This window comes from Gadus macrocephalus, chromosome 10 (assembly GCF_031168955.1).
Source record: "Gadus macrocephalus chromosome 10, ASM3116895v1".
Lineage (NCBI taxonomy): Eukaryota > Metazoa > Chordata > Actinopteri > Gadiformes > Gadidae > Gadus > Gadus macrocephalus.
Window position 1 is genome coordinate 13,721,659 of NC_082391.1, and position 20,967 is coordinate 13,742,625.

The 20,967-nt window shown below is 47.7% G+C and overlaps 1 long non-coding RNA gene across 1 annotated transcript; it reads left to right on the top strand.

Moving 5' to 3' along the window:
• Positions 1 to 3,999: 3,999 nt before the first annotated feature.
• Positions 4,000 to 15,638, top strand: LOC132465759 (uncharacterized). Its single transcript, XR_009527690.1, has 2 exons — positions 4,000 to 4,606; positions 13,258 to 15,638. It is a non-coding gene; the product is annotated as an uncharacterized LOC132465759 (long non-coding RNA).
• The last annotated feature ends 5,329 nt before the right edge of the window (positions 15,639 to 20,967 follow it).

Here is a 20,967-nt window from a genome sequence, read left to right on the forward strand (position 1 = left end):
CTTGTGAATGGGGGGGGGGGGGGGGGGGGCTGTCCTTAAAAGAGAAGGACACTAAGTGTGGTCATCGCTGAAGAACATGCAGCCACTTCTTTTCCCGAAACCAGAACTGCTCACCAAGAATAGTTTCACAACACATGCATGCACGCAAACACCTCACGGGCCCTCAAAGCTGTAATCCTTCCCACACACTCACACTCTCACTCTCTCACACACACAGCAGTCTTATTCCCTCTTCCTCAGCTTGTGCCCTAGTTTGCCTCCTTCCCTCCTCTCCTCGCTCTGCTGGGCTCCTCCTGGGACACATTTCTGTGGTCGTCAGGATTCCTCAACTACCCCATGACCCCCCCGCCTGTCACTGGCCTGAGAGTAGCTGAGCGGGCAGAAGAGTGTGTGTTGGGCGACTGCTGTATTTTTTCATTTAATCCGTGTGTGTGTATATGATTTTTGTGTGAGTGCTTTTTTTCAAGTTTTCCGTGTATGTGATTGTGTGAGTGCTGTGTTTTTCCATTTTTCTGTGCGTGTATTTGATTGTGTGTGTGTGTGTGTGGGTGAGTAATGGCTGTATTTTTCCATGTGCGTGTGCGTGCAAGCATCGAGATGTCCTTGTTAGCGGTGTGCTTGTGTGGGGCTGTGCGGGTCTCTCAGTGTTTTATCTACTTGTTTTTCCCAGAATGTGTCTATCACAATCTCTCTCTCTCCGCGTTCCAGCTGGCTTATACCCTCCTCTCCTCTCTCCGTCCTCTCCTTCTCCCCTCCTCCCCGGTCTGCCTGTCTGAAGGACATTTTAAATGCACACGCACGCCCTTCACTCCAACATATTGCTTTGTCCTTCGACAGACAAAAGTCAGCCAATGGCGTTTCACCTCTTTTCAGACCACAGCCGAGAGTCGGCAGGTAGTCAAATTTCATGGCCGGACACTATAGGCATGCGTTATGGGAACACAATACTGTCTTAGTGTGTGTGCCTGGGCTTGTGGGTATATGTTGTGTGTGTGTGTGTCTGGGCCTGTGTGTGTGTTTGGTGTGTTTGTGCATTTGGGCCTGTTTGTGTATGTGTGCGCTCGGGCGAGGTACTGATCGTTTACATACAGGTGGCATATTTGGGTTCCCTTGTAGCCCTCGGGCGGTGTGGCCTAATGCTCACTCACGTTCAAAGCCAGAGCACACACACCTGGGCCTCCCTGTGTCTGTGGGCGTCGCGCTGCGGTTGTGGAGCTGAACACTGCTCTGTTCAGGGCCCTGTTTCACACACAATCACTCTCCCAAGCACTGCTGCTCATTCTTCATTGTTAGGACCTTAACCAGCGGCCCTTCTCTTCGTATATACACACACACACACACACACACACACACACACACACACACACACACACACACACACACACACACACACACACACACACACACACACACACACACACACACACACAATCCCAGAGGTTGAGTAGAATATGTGAGGTCAGAGAATGTTTGCACTTTGTGGCCTTGCCATTCCCCTGCGAATGTGGGAGACTCACATAGGCATGTTGGAAGCTACGCATGCAGACACCCCCTTGAACCAGCCTAGCACTCAGTGAGCACAAAGCACAGAGCCTTTATGGTACTTTGTAAAAAAATCTTCTAAAAATATGTTTAGCAAGTGCCTCACTACGCAACACATCACTGATAATAACCTCATTGTTATTCCCGGTTTATTTTCCTTCTCGCCCTGCGGCCGACTCAGTGTGACATGTGGCCGCAGACCTCGAGCTCTTCCCGTCCGTCCGCATCCTTCACGGCTCTCCCTGACAAACAGGCCTGAAGCAGCCCGGTCCGTGACTCAGTGCAGCGCTCTCCTCTGGGACTTTCCACACGGGACCCACCGGGGGAAAAACAAACGCTTCCCCGGCCCGACCACTAGGTGTCGACGGTGCTGACCCAGAGAGGGCTTTGTTCTTCGCTGGGGTGTGTGTGCTGCAGCGCATGTGTCAACGCGTGGGTGTGTCCGCCGGCCCTTTAAATGCAAGGCTGAGACTCTGGGAACGGCCACCGGGGGCGCTCCAGACCACGGGTTACAGAGGAGGTTGAGTGAAGCAGCAGCAGCCGCAGGGAGAGGGGGAGGGGAGAGAGAGACACGCACACACACTCTGAAGAGAAGTAGGGCAACAGCTGTCTCGGCGGGGATTAGAGCAGGAGAGGTCTTGGGCGGGGGGGGGGGGGGGGGGGGGGGGGGGGGGGGGGGGGCGGCTGCGTCGGAGAGGATGGTGGGCCGTAGGTTGCAGACGGGTGCGAGATGGGGTATTGGGGTATTGAAGTGGGCAGTAAAAGACAAAGGGATGAGAGGGCCCCTCCCAGAATTCTCGGATCCAACCGCATGTTCGTCCACTCAAGCTCCTTCCTTCTCCACATCTCTGTTTCTCCTGCCCTCACCCTCTTTGTTCTTTCACACCCTCACCCGTTCATTCCCTTCTCCTTTTATTTCCTAGCGTGTGAACGGCAACTAGGGGTGCTGTTGCAACACGGAAGTCACTTCTCTCTCTCTCTCTGTGTGTGTGTGTGTGTGTGTGTGTGTGTGTGTGTGTGTGTGTGTGTGTGTGTGTGGCTAGGTAGAAGGGATCTTTAAGAGATAACGTCCTAATGCTACGGGCCAATTAATCCACCTAATGTTCTTTCACGCTGCCGTGCCAACAGGCAGTGATCTCACGGGTTGTCTGTCATAGCGTGCTCACCATGACCTCGACCCTCCCTCACATGGGACTGATCGGTATTGATCCGACCTAGGAAATAGTTCAGAGGGGCAGTGATCAATTTGATTCGATTTCGAGAGAGAATAAAAAAACATGTGTATGAATACAAATGGAGATCCCACATGCACCTATGGGCAGACAATGGTTTGTTTTTGCAGAAGACTCCATGGGTTTCAGACATTGTGTGTGTGTGTGTGTGTGTGTGTTTGTACTTCTATCTGGTAATTCGCTGGACCAGCTATAAGTCAGTGGCTCCGAGCATTTCACAAATAGGTTTTGTGTGAGTGTGTTTCTTTGTAACAGTCAGATTGGTACGGCAACCATGTGATTAGGGTGGCGGAAATAGTGCCAGATGAATTCTCCAGATGTGGGACAGAGGGAAAAAAAAGTCACTGTTTTTGTAGTTGCTGCAGTAGTTGGGTTTGGCCATTAAGTGGTGTATGTTACCCACACAGAGCATGTCCCTGACGTGACAGGCGAGATCGGTAGCCATCTGTCGCGAGGCTTATTGTGGGATTAAATATAGTGTATATGTGAACGTGTGTGTGTGTGTGTGTGTGTGTGTGTGTGTGTGTGTGTGTGTGTGTGTGTGTGTGTGTTGAAAACAAGGGGGATGGAGAGTGATGGTTCTGGGGCGGTGGGTGAAGACATAAACCTTTAACCCCTGGTGCCTGCCTGCCTCTCTCTCGCTCTCGCTCTCAGCTCTGTATCCACCAAGCTTCTCTGCTTTCAGGTTCAAAGCAGGAATAATGAAAACCATCTGCCTCCCCCCCTGACACACATACTGCTTTGCAAAGCAATCAGCACCACACATACTCTTGCTTACACTGGTATTACAACCAAATACACACACACACACACACACTCCCAGTTAACGATTCAGACCCAGACAAGATGTAAACACACACACATGCGCAAGCAACTGTGCTTAGCCATGCAGATCTCCCACACACAACCTCACACAAGCAACCACACACACTCACATACACACACTCAAAGTGCAGTATTCATACCCAAACAAACACATAGCCTTGTTGAGCGAAAGATGTAAACATACACACACACGCGCAAGGAACTGTGGCTAGCCATGCAGCTCTCCCACACCAAACCCCCCACACACACACGCACACACACAAACACGTGACCTTTGTAGTTGTGTGGGTTGTTGTTTTCATTACGTCCCCATCATTAAGCCCTGTCTCCACCAGTAGAGGTGGTCGTGGTGAATCTGATGTTGTGACGTAGAAAGGACCCCCCCCCCCCCACCCACCTCTTTAGTAATAGCAGGCGCCTAACTGGGTCACTGGCCTATCTAGGTTAATATCACCCATGGGCTCATGTGACTGTTCTAACCCCCCTCCATGTGTACATGCTGGATCGCGCGCGTGTGTGTGTGCTTGTGTGTGTGCTTGTGTGTTAGTGTGTGTGTGCGCCTTTGTGTGTGCGCCTGTGTGTGTGTGTGTGTGTGTGTGTGTGTGTGTGTGTGTGTGTGTGTGTGTGTGTGTGTGTGCGACCGGCCTGATTGTCGGTGTACTTCATCCGATTAAATGCATTAATCGTTAATAAGGTGATGGGTGCTGCATGTTATTGTGTATGTGATTTAGCTTCCGGTCTCATGATGTGTGTAGATAGTCATAGTTATCTCTGTAGTTATTGATAGATTTTTCATGCAACTTTTGCATCTGTTCCAACTGTATTGTCCCTTGAGTTAACGACGGTAACACGACCTGCTGGATGAATAGAGGTTTATCTTATCTTATATTAAATGTAGATGCTATGTTTCTCCACAGAGGGCGATGAGACTGGTATCATGGACGGCCTGTTGGAGGCGCTGCAGTCTGGCGCTGCATTCAGGAGAAAGCGGGGACCACGGCAAGCAGGTACTCACACACATGACGCTGACTCTCTCTCACAGGCGCTGGAGGTTCCCATACGACTGTGGATGCCGTGTTTGGGTTATTTGTAGATTTCTGCTAAATGTTCATAGCTCCTACCGTGTAGCCCCTGCTGTATGGAAGCTCATTCTCTCTCTGTGTCTCTCTCTCAAGCTTTTGCTCTTTCTCACTCTTTCCTGTAGCTGTCTCCCTCTTCCTCTCCTTCTATTTTTCCTTTTTTCCCTCTCACCCTCTTTCCTGCTCCGTCTCAGTTTTTTCCGATAACTTAAGTCTCTTTCTATTTGTAATTTTTTTTATTTTTCTCCCTCTTCTAGTTCTATCTCTGTATTTTTCCACTTAGTGAATCCCTGTCTCTCTCTGTCTCTCTCTGTCTCTCTTCCTGTCTCTCTCTGAGACGGCACAACAACAGATTTGTTTGTGTTTCTCCGTGTCTCTCGCCCATCTGCTGTGTGGCTCAGGGCGTGACCGGGGCTGAAGGGACACAGCCTGGCTGGCGGGGCTCCAGTGTAGGGGGGGGGGGGCTGTGTGGTACAGCCTGGTTAAACAGGGGGAGGTCGGGCAGGGTGCCTGGGCATTAACCCGGGCCTAAGGGAACGGAAGGCATTAGTGGGTCTGAATGGGCCAGGTGAGGTCCCACCTGTGGAGAATATCGCGGCTGGCGGAGGTTCATACACTCCTTTTGTGTGGAACAGAATCAGTGCATCAAGCTTTGTTATTGATTCTGGTTTTGCTTCCTAAAACTTCCTAAATGCAAATAGGTGGTCCTTTGAGATTATTCATTCATGTTGCTTTTTTTATATTTTCCTGGCAGCTTGTCAGACAAAGGAACGGATGGTGGGAACATAATGCGATGAATCATCCTCTGTGGGGCATGAAGAAACATATGTGCTGCAGATATATTATTTATGATCACATTTCCAACCTGAGACGTCTCACTTGTGAACCAAGGTAGACGGTGGTGCGTTAAACGGCCAGGACCCCCGCCATGCAGACTGTGTTCCAGATGTCTCGTGTTGAGCCGGCTCTGGCTTCCTCTGCCCGTTAACGTCACTCAGAAAGACCAAACAGCCCGTAACAGTTCAGCGAGGTCTCGGGTGTCTCCTCGTGCAGGATCTACCCCACCTTCCACCGGTGCCTCTGTGTGTGTTCACATACCCTATTGATCTGCTCTGTAAGCCCCGACTGAGCCTCTTCACCGTAATCTGTTTAGTCTCTCACTCTGCCGCCCTGGCCCGCCGCCCAATCCAGTTACCCTCCTAAGACACTGGACTACACTGTAGTCTCTCTTCCTACCCACGCTCGCTCGCTCTCTCTCTCTCTCTTGTTTTGATCTCGTACACACAGTAGCAGGAGTTCCTCCGCTGGTAAACACACAGCCAGCGACGCGGGTTGTTTACAGGGTGACGCGGCCTGGTGGGGCTCGCGGCGCCGTGATAGATCGTCTTACTAGCATGGCCGCCCCGCAGAGAGAGAGAGAGAGAGAGAGAGAGAACGCAGGCTGGACCACGTGTGGGGAGAGGTCTGGGGTGCGCAGGGGGAAGGTGTGTGTGTTTGCAGCCCACGCATGGCCAGTGTTCACACATAATGGGAGCATGTAGGGGGGAGGGTGGGCGGTGTGTAACCCGATGCCTTGCTCAATGGAAGCCAGATGTGGAGCAGTGGCCCAGAGTGTGTATTTGGATTGTCTCCAATCCCGATTCCTTTTTTTCTCTCTCTTTCTTACTTTTGCGATCTCTCTCTCTCTCTCTCTCTCTCTCTCTCTCTCTCTCTCTCTCTCTCTCTCTCTCTCTCTCTCTCTCTCTCTCTCTCTCTCTCTCTCACTGTACTCCAGCTCCCATTCTCCAGACCCCCCCCCCCCCCCGCCTTTTGTCCTGCAACAGAGGGTACGAGACGACGAGGTTATGAGAGGGTAGTGGACGAGGAGAGGGTAGTGGACGAGGAGAGGAGAGGGTAGTGGACGAGGAGAGGAGAGGAGTTGGGAGGTTGAAAGAGTTGACAAAAGAGTTAGAGGAAGAAATTGGGGCCCCGGTTTGAGGTTAAGCTGCCCCAAATACTTTCACGCTGCCTAATGTGGCGAACAGGAAGTGTGTGTGTGTATGTGTGAGCGCGTGTGATATTCTCTGAGTAAGACAGGGTTTAAAACCCCTGGTTACATGTTCTAAAAGCCGCTCCAGAGCTGTTAAATAGACCAAATACCCACTGTTGTTCTTTGAGTATTCATGAGTTTCCAAGTATGCGCGGTAGCTATGGTGCATTGGTCTATCAGCAGACTACGTCACTCATGTCAACACTGGGAGCACATTAACAGCACACTCCTGCCACATATTGTGTTTGTTTCCAAAGAATGTATTTATACTGGGCTACCCTGCTAGTCTCAGGGCTTCTTGTGCTCCAACACAAACCGAGGAGTCAGTCAGATGCCGTATTCTTTCCCCAACGTTGAGTATTTCACTCCCTGACCTGAAAGTCCTGGTTCTGTTGAGTTCTACATTTCAACTAACAACGCTAGACACCGATATAACCGTCACTGTCTGTGGACTGCTTCATTAATTTGAATGACTCCAGAGACACATTTAACTGTGTCCGACTCAGAGTGGCTGGTCACTGAGAGCCATCCATGCTGGGCTGTGGGGTGGTTTTCCATGACTAGAAATACCAAAGGCCTTTCTTTTGCATAGAGACACGTGGTCTTCACAGCTGGCCAACGCCGTAAGCCAGAGAACACACACAATAGAAGTGTGTGTGTGTGTGTGTGTGTGTGTGTGTGTGTGTCAGTTTAGCAGGGCTTGCGGGCGGATGTGGGGGGGAGGGGGCTGCGTTGGGTGTATGGCCCCATCAGCAGGCCAGATACAGCCCCCTTTATTCACCATGTACTCTGCATCTCTATTCTTGGAGCCTCCTACATAATGCATCAGCACATCCTCACAGTGGGCTCCTCAGCCAGCAGCCACACGGTCACTGCTAGGCCTTTCACACGCAGCAGTAGCATTGTGTAGCCCCTGCTTCCACAACCTCGGATGGAGTCTCGCATCAAAGACGCCAAATGACACTCGCATTCATGAAGATGTCTTTAGTGTCCTTTTAAATTTTTACCACTTTAGTTACTCTAGCTGTTTATTGGCTCCTAAATTTAGACCCAAGACTTGTTAGAATTGTTTCTCTGTCTTCTGGCAAATGTACTTCTAAGTCGCTTTGGATAAAAGCATCTGCTAAATGCCGTATATGTAAAATGTAAATGTTTTTTGCAATATACTGCTCCCATCGGATCAGTGGGCTGAGAAAACAAATCTCAGTAGAGACACGGTTCACAGGCATCCTTTGCCAGTTTGAAACTTTGAAACTGATACCTGATGTGAAATGTGTGGACTTTGTGCCTTTTGCTGATTTTGCAATATCAGCATCTTCTCAGTGTAAATTTGCGTGGGAGATTGTGACTGAGCAGTGTGTCCTCATAGAAGTACAAAGGTCCTGATTTGTACTACAACAAACATAGACGGGTATTAATGACAGGGGATCTATTGCTTCAATAGTCCCATAGACTGGTGTTTGTTGACGAGTTCACACAGAGAATAGTTTCCCTTCAGACGATCTCAGGCTCCTCTTTCAAACCACTGGGCCTGGTAACGTCACATCTGACACATCAACACATTTGTACTTTGTTTCTGCGGAATTTGATGCAGGCCATTTCCGCCTCAAGAGTTCAATTCATATTTGACAGGGCTCTTTTCAAGAGGTATCAATCACCACAACGTCTCCAGTCATGAACGCATTATCCCGATCTCTTCCACCTAGATGAAACAACGTCCCGGCACACCTCTGTAAAACTTCTCTTGGTACTCCCACGCAGTTCAAAGACGTGACGAGGCTTAGACCTAATTTCACCCGTGGCGAAATTCCAGCGTACCTCCATGACTGGCTCCAACGCCTCCTCCCTCCCCTCCCCTCCCCTCCCTCCAGCTCCCCCTCTCCCAGCTGTAGGCCTGTCTACGTCACGGCCCCGTCTTTAAAAGGCCCAAAAAGGCTGCATTCAGAGTCTTGTCATGGAGACCCATTGTGTTCCAGTGTGACTGAGGGCCCAGCCACGAGGCTGGGGAACCCCTCTACACCCCCCTGCTCACCTCTGACCTGTCATTTAGCCCACCACTGTGTATCGGAATGGGTGGTGTGGGGGGGGAAGGGGTTCACAGCTGTTCTCCTCCGTCTGTCTGGGTCGCTCTTTCTCTGTTCTACCCCCCCCCCCCCCCCCCCCCGCCCCAGTTCAGCCATCAACACACACACACAAGCACACACACGCGCATATGTTATGTGTGCATACTCATACAGGGGCACTGCGTTCGGTGCGCGTTTGAATACCAATACATGAACTCTGAACAGATGTCTTGCGCTCCACAGGGCAGCGTTTCAAACTTTATTAACCTTAAGACATAATAACCATACCCCCACACACACTCACATTCCGAACACGGGGCCAATGCTGAATGCTTCCATTTTGATATTTTCATAACCTATTAGTGTGTGTGTGTGTGTGTGTGTGTGTGTGTGTGTGTGTGTGCGTGTGTGCGTGTGTGCGTGTGTGCGTGTGTGCGTGCGTGCGTGCGTGCGTGCGTGCGTGCGTGCGTGCGTGCGTGCGTCCCTCCCCAACACAAAAGAAAGTGTGCTGGTGTTCGGATAGGAGCGATGAATCTCAACTCTTGCCATAGCCCCATCTGCCAGGTCATGACCCAGGGGCCCCCCCGGCAGCCAATTACAATGACTGCTCGCGGACAAAGAGCCAATCACAACAGAGCGTGAGGATAAAAGTGGCCCCGCGACAATGGAGGCACACGCCTCACGACGGCCTGCAAATCAAACAGCAGTGTCATGGAGGACATAGGAAAGAGATGTGGCCCCACAGCTGGGGTGGACGCACACACACACACCAAGCACACACACACACACACACACACACACACACACACACACACACACACACACGGACACACTAAAGCAACAATACAAGCCAATAGGAAACCCACTCTGATCGAGCCCCTTTGTGACGTCACTGGCCTGCCTGCAGTCTCCAATGAGACCATGCACACAGGGCACGACCCACTTGTGTATATAGAGTAAGCACACACACACACACACACACACACACACACACACACACACACACACACACACACACACACACACACACACACACACACACTAACATTCTCATACACACCAGTTGTGCCCCTTCCGGGACATCTGCTCCAGTGTATCAAAACAGCACCCATCGCACACACAAACATAATACACACTCCTAAATACACAAATATAATATATAAAACACACACACTATATAACCCACACGCACGCATATATTTTATATATGACACACACTCATTCATACACTCACACACTCACACACAATACACACTCACATACTCATACACACCAGTTTTGCCCCTTTTGGGACATCTGCCCCTGTATGTCACACCATCAACCACACACGCATGCTTCCACCGGTTGCTAGGTGCTGAACACACCCCGGTTGCTAGGCTGCGTGGTAACCGGTGACGTCATGCATTCCCATACTGCCCCACTGCGTGGGCGTCGCTGGTGTGTTGCTGGTGTGCTGCACACCGCTGCCTCTAGGAGGCGGTATGTGCTCCCGGTATGGCCGGCGCCCCGGGAGAAGGAGCCATGCAGCTGTCTGCATCAGGCTCTGCAGCATCATGTAGCACGGGGCCAGGCTGTGGGTGTGTTTCAGTCAGACAGCCTCTGATGCAGCATAGACAGTTCTGCGTGGGTCATGCATGCTATGCTATGCTAGCCACCGTCCACTTCCCTGATTGCCTTCCTTCCCTTCTGATGTCGTTGGGTCTGGTATTCACGGTTTCTTAATGGACAGCAGGCGGAGACGCCATTTTGGGGTAGTTCTCCTCAGGGCAGAGGAGGATGTTGATTATCTTCCCACACACAAACAGGTCATCACAAAGCTAATGAATGAAGGTTTCATTAAAAATCTCTCTTCCTCTCACTCTCTCTCCTCCCTTCTCTCACCCACCCTTTGATCTCTGTCCCATAAACCTGATCTGACACGTTGCCGTGCAACAAAGACTCCTTCTCCCCTCATCAGCACCGTCATTACGCCTGCTCCCGCTGTTTTAATTGACAGCACCTGATCTGTTTTATTTATTTTACGGCCTCTTTCAAATCTCCGCTTCCTCTGTGCGGTTGTGTGTGTGTGTGGTTGTGTGAGAAGCGTTAGAAGGTGTTGTGTGGTTGTGGGTATGTCCCGTTCCCTTCTGTTAGACCCTCCAGTCCCTCGTTCCAGACACATGGGGAATACAGAAGGAGTCCTCATGTCTTATAATCCGTTTTAACATCCTGTCTATGCAGGAAGCTGCCGAATATATATATATATATATAGATCTTCATGTCTGTGCTAGATTACTTGGCCCACTTGAGTCAAGCATTCCTTCATTCGTGTTATCAATATGCAAGTTTCCATCGAGGACCTTCCAAGTCACCATATGGAACGGGGAATATCTCGGAGGAAACAAGAGCATCTTTGGATGGAAAGAAACCCCTTTACTGTGAGCTGATAGCATTGTGGACCCAACATCCCCATAGAGAAATCGGTGATGCATGTTGGGAGAAATCCTCAGTGCACCAAATAAGTTTCCCCTTGAACGTAAACACTGTGCATCCAGATCATTCTCTTGGCATACGGCCCCTCCACACCTCTCGTTCTCCCCGCCTCTGAGAGGGAAGGAGAGGAGGAACGCTGTCATTGTGGCTCTCAAAGTGTCCTTCTATGTGTGGCGTTTGTATTATTTTGGGACAGGCTTCATGCATAATTCACGCACAGAGAAGCACACTCTGCAACAGGGTCATTTACATAATGTCTAATTAGGCAGTTTCCGGAGTGAGGGACAGGAGAGGGAGGGAGGGAGGGAGGGAGGGAGGGAGGTGGGGGTGAGAGGATGGAAATAGACGTGGAGAGAACGTCATGAATCTGAAAAGTTAGTTTGGGGCGTGTGTGTGTGTGTGTGTGTGTGTGTGTGAGTGTGAGTGCTCTATGTGTGTGTCAGTGCTCCATTTGAGCGCATGCGTGCCAGTGTGTGCGCGTGTGAGTTCTTGGGTGTCTGTGTGTGTGAGAGCCTGCGTGTGTGTGTGTGTGTGTGGTGTGACAACAGGGAGGGCTCTGTACCTTGCTGCGTGGGGAGGGATCGGGGCCCCAGCTGCCCGGGGCCAACGTCTGTTTGGCCCCAGCTGAGGCTGGCGTCTCTAAGGGACGGGCCGACCGTCAGACTCTGAGCCACTGAAGGCTCCTCTCTCTCACCTCTCTCTCCTCCCTAACTTCCTGTCTTCCTCTTCCTTCTCCACAGACTCAATCCTGTCTTTGTCACAGCTAGTCCTGGAGGCGGGCTCGGTAACTGTGCCTCTGTGTGTGTGTGTGTGTGTGTGTGTGTGTGTGTGTGTGTGTGTGTGTGCGCGTGCTTGCACATGTGTGTGTGTGTGTGTGTGTGTGTGAGATGCAATTTATTTGGATTTGTCATTTTAATGTCATTTTGTCTTGCATTTTGTCCGTTCAATACATGATTGCATGTTACGGTGTGTATGTGTGTGTTTGCATCTTCTTTTGTGTGTGTGTCTCAACTCATCTTCGAACACACAGTCACACACCCAAATGTACACACACAAAGACTTTCCAAAAGAGCCCTTGTCACCTACAGATAGCATTTAGCGTAGCATGTAGCACAACAACCCCCAGCGCATCCATCCACCATCTCCCACTGACCTATATATCTCAAAATGGCCGCTGCCGCACAGCTGGCCTCCTACGCAGGAACATATATAGAGAGGAAGCAGAGGGGGGGGGGAGGGGGGGTTATGTATGTGTTTTGTTTGCGTTGATGTGTGCGTATGGGCGGGGGGGGAGAGGTAGAGAGAAAAACTAAGCAGGAATAAAGGACTAAAGACGACAGCATCCTCAGGGTGGAATCTGTCACGCTCATTCTAGTTTCTCTCTCTCTCTCTCTCTCTCTCTCTCTCTCTCTCTCTCTCTCTCTCTCTCTCTCTCTCTCTCTCTCTCTCTCTCTCTCTCTCTCTCTCTCTCTCTCTCTCTCTCTCTCTCTCTCTCTCTCTCTCTCTCTCTCCCCATCCCTACATATGTTTTCTCCTCTCCTTGCATCTCATTTGTTTCCACTGTCTAATCTGACATGAGTAGTGAGAAGCTTTAGCCGCCGCAATCCACGGATAGATACATACTGTATATATACACACAAACGCATAGCCACTCATTCCTTGTCTGTCAGTGCATGTGTGTGTTTGTTCCAGGCTGATGGTTATATGACTGTACCTCGGAAAGCAAGCATCCATGTTGTGTTGCATCCTGTACAACACATGCCTTGGCTATGTGTTGTTTGTGTGTTGTCAGATGTCAAGGATTAAGGAAATGCACTGACTGTTTATTTACAGGATGGCATGCAAAACCAGTTTTGGCTCAAACTGGATGTGCTTGCCTCAGCTGGGCCCCTGTTGCATGCTAGTCATTATGTGTGTTACCTCATGGCATGACACATGTTTGCATGAAAATGGCATGATGTCAATCTGACCTCCAACCTCTTCTCTCCTTTGTTGTTTTTCTCCATCTCTGCCAGCCAATCACAGGCGAGCTGGACACGCAGTGACCAATCTACTGGCCAAAGAGCTGATGCAGGAGGACCCACAACCAGCCGGACTAGGATTTAAGAAGATAAAGAGGGAGGAGCCTATGCTGGAGGGGGCGGGATCTTTAGAAGACCTGTTGGACGAAAATCTTTCTCGGGCCAATTAGAACTCTCTAAAACTCCAGAGTTAACCCCCAAACAGAAAGGGTCCCGGGTCGACCGTAGCCAAACACAACGGCAACTTTGAAGCTTTGCTCATCCCTAAAGACAGACTGATCTGGCCCTGCTCCTCCCAGGCTGGTGGACCTCCCTCTCACGTCGTCATGGCTCCCTGAACGCCCCTCACTGTCGGCCATTTGTTACCGCCATAGGCAACTAGCTGCTCTCTTCTGCATCTGCCCCCGACATCTTCGGCTCTCTTTTACCTTTGCTCTTTTTGTCTTTTTTATTTTCTTTCGTTTCAGGCCCGCATCGAATCCATTCATAGTTCTGTCTCTCCCCATAAGTCACTCATCAGGAGAATCCAAAGACTTAACTCAGGAGCAAGCCGCAATTTACAAGATCCGCCGGTAGCTTGGCTTCAATCACGCTTTGATTTGTTATATTTCTGGTGTTTAATAACAAATTGTGTACTTTGTGTATTTCAATGGTTTTATAAACATTCAGACGCTCTTTTCTCCCCAAACCCGTGCGCTTCTGTACTACGAGATGAATGTGCGTCAGTTTATACTTTACCTTAATGTGTATCATTATTACTGTTTAAAGAACCACTATGTGCCAATCAATACAATCTTTCTGTCCAATCACGCTTGGTGTTGGACAGGTGTGTGGACCAATCAAACCTTTTCTCGTTGTTGAAATCCCACTGGTGTAAGTTGATGTTGTGGTGAAGGGATTCACTCGTTTTTTGGAGACGTTAAATGCACGGGTGTTAATCTTTATTCGTAGACGTAAGCATACATTAAAAGCACTGTATCCACACATGTTGAAAATGGTACACTTAGGTCCTAATGCAGATATGTAAACCCAAACTTACAGAGAGGACGTCCTTTAACCCCATATCAAAAAATGCGCCCAAGCAAGAGTAATAGACCCACGTCCTTACTCGTGAGCCAATCAGAGCACAGGCGATTGTTACCGATCTCAACAAATGTATGTTGGTGACAGTGGGTTGGTTTGCATGTAGTCAGTTGGGTCTATTTAGTGCTGCGAGGTAGCACTGTAATCTACACATGTGTGCGTTTGTGCGCACATTGTCTATTCTCAACCATGCATTTGTGTATGTAACTGTCCTTTCGGCCACCTGCAATAACTGCACATTTTAGACTATTGTCATTAATTAGTTTTCATAAACAGCACAACACTTGAAAACAGCCCAAAATACTGCGTGCGTGCGTGTGCCTGTGTGTGTGTGTGCATGCGCTTGTGTGTGTGTGTCATTTGTTTGCTGAGCGTCTGGTGTCAATGTTTCCTATTCGTGGACCATCAGAATAAATGTTGCCGTGATGTCTCAGTGTAGATGTTAGCCTTCAAACAGGAATTTTGAGAGATACTCTGGACCGCGGTTCATTTGATACGCAGCAATATTTATTCCTATGCAAACCGACTGTACACGACCACAGCATCAGGATGTAGGGGCAGGGAAGAGCGTATCAGTAGAAGATGTGTTTCACACAGCAGCACAAAATGGAAGCCAATATTTGTTATAGTTCAGACGATGTGTGTGGAGATTTCACTGTTATTGAAGAAACTAAGTCGGGGAATAGCATTATATGCACAGGGAACAATTCGCACTTAGCAGACTAATATAGCATTCCATGGAGCAGCATGATGGCAACAAGGGGAATAGAAAATCAATAAAGGCAACACTTGTTGCGCTAAAATTAAAAGCAAATGGTTATTGTTTATGTGACTGCAATCACCAAAGCTATGCTAACAGGTCACCAACAGGTGATGGATTATCTCCCAACAGCTCTCATGTCAATATGCAAACGCTCAGCCTGTCTTTTAATTTGTTCCACATGTTTCATCTCCAGATGGAAACTTCCACGGGAGCATTTCTGATGTGGAGCGGTGGATTCAAATATCTTAAGATATCATTCCTTTTGTCGATTTATATTGATTGTTATTTGTTTTCATTTTTTTAAAGAGATTTTTATGTAATTTTTTTTTACAGTTAATTTTAATGTATGTGATTTTTTTGGACCAAATAATGTACAAGAGTGGTTTGCTTTGTTTCAGAACAATTCCATTTAGCTTGCTTCTGAAACGCCACAAAGTCTTGTAGTTAGTGGAAGGCTCTTGCATAATGTACACATCTGTTACAGAATGTGTTTGACTTTTTGTTGTAATAAAATGTCACTCGTAACAAATGTGTGTGTCAAACTTTTCTTCTTGGTCCCGAAAGGTATTCCTTTTAAAAGCGGGTTTCTCGGCATAGGTACGTTAAAAGAGCAGTCGGAATACTTTTCTCCTCAGAACCTCTCTCTCCCATCTCATAAACACACTCGGCTGTAAAGATATTCCATGAAAGTTGAATTGGCAGAGTATGACGGGAATGTATAAACAGTGGTTATGCAAACGTAAAACCAGACAAACTGTCGAAGTTCTCGGATGAGGGCCGGTGTTCCCTCGCTACAGCGAGCTAACTGTGTAGCTAGCTGAAGAAGAGGGAAAAGCAGCCCGACATTCCTCACCTTACAGTGTTGTCCAAGCTATTATGCTATTGCCAAAACTCAGCTATGATATATAGCCTAGCTTCTAATACACACATAGAAGCTAGTTGCCACACAGAGGTTTGTATACATTTGACCTATTTAACACACCGTGCTGAGTTTACCAGGATGATTTTGGGGTCATCCCTATGTTCCCCAGGTCCTATGTTCCCCGGGTGCAAAGGGTTAGGGTCAGGGTTAGGGTTAGGTTGAGGGTTAACCCTAAACCTAACCCTAACCATAAACAATCGGAGGAGAGCCATTCTAACCAATCACAGGCGAATCAGAGGCGAAAAAGGCGGTTCTTGCCCCTACCATCCTACGAAAAAAAGTTCCCCGGTCACATACAAAGCGGGGAACATAGGACCCGGGGAACATAGGTACGCTCCCATGATTTCAATGTTAGTTTGAGTAAACGTAAACAGACATCTAGCTAAAAACCTGAAGACTGTAATCACATATTTACATGGAGACGTGTGTGTGAATGGTTGTGTGTGTTGGCAAGTAAGTCTTCCTTTGCTTTGAAGACTGAAATAACTAAGCAGCCATTCAGAGGCATCTGATCCTCATCAAACTACACCTTGAAGCCCACTGTGACCTCCTGCCTCTTACTGGCACATGTATGGCCCTCCATGTGACATTTAAATTATACAATCATTTCTAGAGGAATTGTGTGTGTGTGTGTGTGTGTGTGTGTGTGTGTGTGTGTGTGTGTGTGTGTGTGTGTGTGTGTGTGTGTGTGTGTGTGTGTGTACGTGGCCTGCACTTTTGTATTGACCGTGGCCCAGGTGTGTTTGCTATTTCTGAGGTAGGATTCAGTATGTGGGTGAGAAGCTGGAATGTAAATCCATTATTGTTGCGGACTACAAGAACTTCCATCTCAGCAGAACACACTGAAACGGAGGGTGGCTGTGGCCACAGCTGTTGGTCTAACCCAGATGAATGGGGTCAATCATTCCTGGGGTTACAAAAGGCTTCAAATAAATCGATTGGTATTAAACATTATCCACATAAAAAAATAAATATTAATTAATCATTTTTTAAATAAAGATAATATCGATAATAAACTGTAAAATTGTATTACATGATAGAGCTTGGAAACGTGATTCGTGGACGGTATCACAAGGCTTATTTATTATTATTAATGTTTCATCAATGTTTATTTGTAATCCACGGTTCTGAGTCAGCCAATCAGACGGGTCGAATCACCCTCAGTGTCGTCATGGGAGCATCAACCCTGCGCTCCAATACCCATACTAACCATACTATTTAGTATGCCAGAAAAATATTTTCTATGTGTCAATACATAGTATGGAAAATTAAAAATGCCAAAAAGAAAAACAACAAGATGGGGTACTTCACGCATTTCGCAGTAAGCAAGCCAGGATGCTTTTTGGCTTTTCTGCCTCACATCCTCTGCGCAACAGAAGATGCGTCACATCGACTGAACCCGCGATGTCGATGGGTGGTACTCGACACGACTCGACTCAGCTCGCATTTTTTGCGTTTCCACCGCGGTACCATGGTATCTGGTACCTGAAGTGGCTGCTTTTTCTAGTACCTACTCGCTCTAGGTACCAAGCGAGCTGAGCCGATGCTAAAAGGTGACGTCGGCAGACGGCCGGCGACTGATTGGCCAGAGAGTGTGACGAAGTCACGAGAGCGACATGGCAACCATGCTGGTAACATCCATAGCAGCGCCGCAGCCAACATGTTCCACTTCTCCAACTTCTTCAACATGCCGGCTAATAATAGTAATGTGATCGATGTCCTCCATTGTTGTTATGTGGGTTCTGTCCATGTGTGGGTTGCGTATGTGTTGTTTGCGTCGCGTACACAAATACGTCACGGCCCTTTCGCGCAGCCGACCCCGCCCACGTCCAGGAGGTACTATTTGCGGTGGAAAAGCACCCGTGTTGCTACCGTGTCGAGTCGTGTCGTGTCGAGTCGTGTCGAGTCGAGCTACATGTGCGGTGGAAAAGCGGCATAACTTACTATGCTATGTGCAAAAATACATACGTTGTAGAGGTAGCTTAAGTACGTACAAGTAAATAAAAAATATGAGATTTGGGACGCAGCAAGTCTCCCTATCCCTACAGTGCATACAGGTTCACTAGTAAAACATTGTATAAATACTTATACGAAGTCAATGATACTAACGGCCTAATAGTGTGAAATGCGTCTTTGATCTAGAATGTGGAGTAATTGAACAGTTAATTAGGGAAATGATGAGCCATCCACAATATCCAAGTCACGTTTCAACGGTTCCAGTTTCAAGCTGCTGTCACCTATAGGAAGATTCCCTCGGTGAGTCAGTATTGTTATTATATGAACAGCATAATCTATGTATATTTAATATGCTGTCGTTGATGAATGGACGGCCTAGTTACTACACTGAGAACCAGTCCTCCGTCAAAAATGTCGTTCCACCACTTTCATGGCTCATCACTGTTTATTGTAGACATTTCCTATAGTCGTTATAGACACATGCTTCACTAATGCTAATGTAAAGATAAATTAACTAGTTTAAGCATATATTATTTCAGGTTTATCCAGGTTTAATCCATTATCAGTTATGGAATTCGCCTATTGAGAGAAAATTGTACAATTCAAGGAGGGTGCAATGAATATGATGCATACTTATCCTAGCTGCTATCTATACGGGGCCCAAGGGAAAGTACAAGGTAGTGGAGGCCCACAGTGTTTATGAACATCCACAATGTATTTTTTTTTCATGACTGTTGATGAGCAAATACAAATGTGTTTCAATGTATTGAAAAGTTCATGTGTCTTTCTCAACATAGACACACTTACTTTTATATATCTGAAATGGCCGTAAGCTGGGCCGCTTCTACATGTTCGACCCCCGCAAGATGTCCGTGGAGGAGTTCTTCGGGGACCTTCAAGACCATGTTTGAGGTCTGTGTGTGTCCCCACATTATACCACAGCATTGTTGTGTACTTCAATCAGAGAGAATTGATTTGGATTGGTCAATAACGTCAATCATTTTTCAAAGACTGACCACCTCTGCCTTGTGTTTTGAGTTTTTCATAATGATGTTAATAATTAAGCTATTCATCAAATAAATACTAAAGATAAAGGGGAAATTTTGAAAGGAATACACCTATCAAGTCTCGACTAAAGTACTAAGAGTGCATCTAATTTAAATTAGTATTTGCGGAGGATATTTGACATAAAAGTCCACCACTGTTTCTCTCCTAAATGACGAGGTGACTGTTGCCCCATGTTCTCAGCATGGTGTGCCCCATTATAGGCCCACTTGTATGACCCTGTGCATATGCTTGCCCACAAAACTCCTATTAACTAAGCCTACTTACTTCTCAATGCAGTCATTTGCATTTTGAACATCCCCTCTTTGCATACCGAGTCACGCCTCTCTTTACGAATGTGTGTGTGGGTGTTTACATGTTTCTGTGGTTCTTATGAATGGCGGTCACCTCATGTTGAGTCTGTCAGTCGCGCCTCAGCAGCCCTAAAAATGGGAAAGATGGGACTCATTGACCTAAACACCCAAGGGGAAATGACTAAGAGGGGTTTTACAGCATTCTGGAGAAGGAGAAAGTACAAAGAACCTGAAGACAAAGTTCCACAGAGAACGACAAAGAAGGAGGGGTGGATTGAAACCCATGGGTGAAGTGAAGGATGCATCCAAAAAGAGTCTAGGGGAGAGTGTGGGAGCGAGAGTTGAGAGACTGTGGCTGGGTTGGCTGTGATGAAGTGATTAGCTCGCAGACAAAAGGGGAGTGGTGTGGATCAGAAGGCTGGGTTTTTGTCCTCCCTGGGAGTGCTGTGGGACCCCCCCACATTCTCTATGTGTGTGTATTTATAATTGGCTAGTGTAATTTTTTGGTGTGTATTTGTAATTGGCTACTGTGTAAATGTTTGCCAAGGCCCCAATCGTTCTCAAGTATCCCTATGCCTTTACGTCAATACGGTTGCTCAGCTATTTACAAAAACATTAATCCTCAACTGCTTGTATGCTTGTTTGTTTTTTTTCCAGTAGCCTATATGTCAAGGCGTGTAAACATGCAAATACAATTTAAATTGCAGGGACCGGCGTACATATTTGTTGAATTATCTCAACGTCTTATTAGATAAACATTTAAAAAATATGATGAGATGAAACTCAATGTCTCTCATGGTAGTTTTCCAGAAACAATTGAGGTCTCCAGATGTGTTTTGTCTATTATCCTGAAGCTGCAATACAACAGACGCGTTGTTTAAAACATCAGGCTGGTGTGTTCAAAGTTGTGTTATTGTGACCTTTCCTTCGTCATTTAGTGAGTGAGCCTATTTATGGTCAGACTAGATCGGCTTTAGCCTACCGTGCGGGGGCTATGCGATTCATTGAACTGTTGTGAAACTGATCAAGCGTTGCCGACTGCTGCTTAAATTAGCTATTTAATCGCTCCGATTCACCCCTTCCTCGCACGGTGGGTAACGGCTAGATGTGTGTGCGTGTGCGACACTAGGGTGCAAGTCAGACTGCCGGCGGAAAGCAACAGGGAGATCGAGGCTATAATAATTGGCCACGGCGCTGCCAGACGACACAATGACACGGCCATCGATGCGTTAGCAAGCTACACGGAGCAGGCGACCAATGGCATGGTAGAAGGCTGTTTGTCAGAGCAGCCGATTGGCTTGCCAGGGGAGGCTGTCGGTCTCCAGGTAGCAAACTCTTGAAGGAGAGAAACGGGAGGAGCGGAATGGGGGAGAGATGGGACCTCATCCGTGGAGGAAATGAACAAAGCAATATACATTTAATAAAAATACGATTATATCTTCTGGTAGAAATTAGATTTATATTTTTCCCTCCAGCATATGAAGCTATGCACCTCTCTTATCCTCATCCATTTACATCTCAGCGTTGTGCATGTGCATGTTAGATTAATTCAGGTCCTTCTTCAATAGTGTATGTTTTGGACAAATGTGACACACAGCTTTAGACAAGCGTTTCTGTTGAAT